This window comes from Mastomys coucha, unplaced genomic scaffold (genome assembly GCF_008632895.1).
Source record: "Mastomys coucha isolate ucsf_1 unplaced genomic scaffold, UCSF_Mcou_1 pScaffold15, whole genome shotgun sequence".
NCBI classification, from domain to species: domain Eukaryota; kingdom Metazoa; phylum Chordata; class Mammalia; order Rodentia; family Muridae; genus Mastomys; species Mastomys coucha.
In genome coordinates, this window is record NW_022196897.1 from 46490723 (window position 1) to 46492907 (window position 2185).

A 2185-nucleotide genomic window follows, 5' to 3' on the forward strand; every position below is an offset into this window, starting at 1 on the left:
TATGTACATTGGTGATTTGACTGCATGTATATCTGTGTGAGGGTGTTGGATCCTCTGGGACAGGAGTTACAGAAAGTTGTGAGTTGCCATGTGGGTGCTGGGAATTGAACCCAGGTCCTCTGAAGTAGCAGCCAGTGCTCTTAACCTCCGAGCCATCTCTCCAGCCCCAGGTTATTTTCTTAATTGCTAAATGATGGAGGAGGGCCTAGCCCACTGTGGGTGGTGCCATCCCTAGGCAGGTGGGACTCTGGTTTATAAGAAAGGTAATTGAGTAATCTAAGGGAAGCAAGCTGGTATGTAGCGTCCCCACCATGGTCTCTTCTTCAGTTCCTGCCTCAAGTTTCTGCCCTGGCTTCCCTAGAGAATGGACTGTGACTGAGCTAAAATAAACCCTTCCTCCCACAAAGAGCTTTTCCTTATTGTTTTCTTACAGTAATTGGGAAGCAAACTGGGACACGATCTAGTATCCAGTTCCTCCAGTTGCCTCCTCAGCCGGGATTCTAGGGAGGATCATATGTTAAATTGGCAGCATCCCTTGTATAACTCAGAGTACATTATGTTATGCTGGGGTGGCAGAACTCTGAAATCAGGCCTCCAACAGCCTGGGTTGACTTCCTGCTCCCGTGAATTTCCACAGTGAGTCACCTCTACATCCTCTTCACTCTTGGCCATCAGCTAAAGGAACAGTCCCTGTTTGGGACAACCCACTTCCTGGCAGATGGAAAGGAGGAATGGATGAAACACACAATGACCTGGAAAGCTGCTGCTGCTCCAAAGTGGCCACCTTCATACCTGCTTATGTGTTCGTGCTCAAAGCGAACCTCACGGCAGAAACAGAGGTCAGCAGAGGGGAGAAAGAGAGACCATTCCACAGGGGAGGGCAGCAATTCTTGGAAAAAAGGCAAGCCTATTTATACCTCTTAGGGGTCTTTTAATAGGTCCCCCCACTTAGCTTTTCACTTTTTAGCTTTTCAACCAGTTGAAGAGATTGGTTCATTTGGGCTGTAGCCTCCTCTAGTCTGGCTTTTGTTGATTGCACTTCTGCAGTATCTGCTTAACTGAGTCCATCTAACGCGTCTACTTCTTCCGAGCCTGTAGTTACATCTGGAGGCCTGCTCCAGTTCAGAAAACATGAAGCCAGAACACATCTACTAGAGCTTTCCCATAAAATGCTGTTCAACAATTCAAATACTTAGGTCTGAATAACTTCTAGGGGAGCATCGTGGTAAGTCAACTGTCAACCCTTGTATAGTAAGTCAGCCCTAAGTGGTGGCTTAAAACAATATAACAGATCCTTTCTGGTTCATAAAGCATGATGATTGGGTGTTCATGCCATTGCAAGATATGTGCCACCCATAAACCTTGTTACCACGTGGGCACATTACCTGTCTGATGTGAAAAACAAAAAACGGGCTGGCAAGATGGCTCAGTGGGTAAGGGCACTGACTACTCTTCCAAAGGTCCTGAGTTCAGATCCCAGCAACCACATGGTGGCTCACAACCACCCGTAATGAGATCTGACACCCTCTTCTGGTGCGTCTGAAGACAGCTACAATGAATGGCACAGGAACGAGCGGGGCCCGAGTTCAATTCCCAGCAGTCACACACATGATGGCTCATGGCCACCTGTACAGCTACAGTGTATTCATATACATAAATAAATAAATAAATCTTTAAAAAAAAAAGAAAAACAAAAAAAACAACAAAAACCAATATAACAATGCACTATAGTTTCTATGAGTCAATAATTCACTGGGCTAGAAGGGGTAGCTTGTCCCTATGGTTCCTGGGGTGCTTAGCTGGAAATCTCAAAGACTGGGGAACTGATCGTTGGAATATTTGGCTGAGACAAAGGTTCTGCGTCCAGTGTGGCCTGCTTACCAATTTCTTTTCCACATCCTCAGTGGATATGGCTGCAATACTATTCTCACAGCATGGTAGCTGACTTTCCTCGGAGCACCTGGACCAAAACAGCAGTCCTGATGCTACAGTATCTTTTGTGAGCTAGTCTTAGAGTTCACAAGGACACCACTCTGGTCACAATACTGCTCTTATCCAATGGAAGAAAACTCTACACAAATACATAAATACAAGAGAGTTCATAGCCAGATGTGATAGCACATTCCTTTAAGTCTAACATTGAGAGGTAGAAGCAGGTGTGTGTGTATGTATGTGTCAGGGATCT

General features: G+C 45.6%; 1 non-coding gene across 1 annotated transcript; it reads left to right on the forward strand.

Moving 5' to 3' along the window:
• Positions 1–1291: 1291 nt before the first annotated feature.
• Positions 1292–1395, forward strand: LOC116092818. The gene has a single exon (XR_004119513.1). It is a non-coding gene; the product is annotated as a small nucleolar RNA U13 (small nucleolar RNA).
• The last annotated feature ends 790 nt before the right edge of the window (positions 1396–2185 follow it).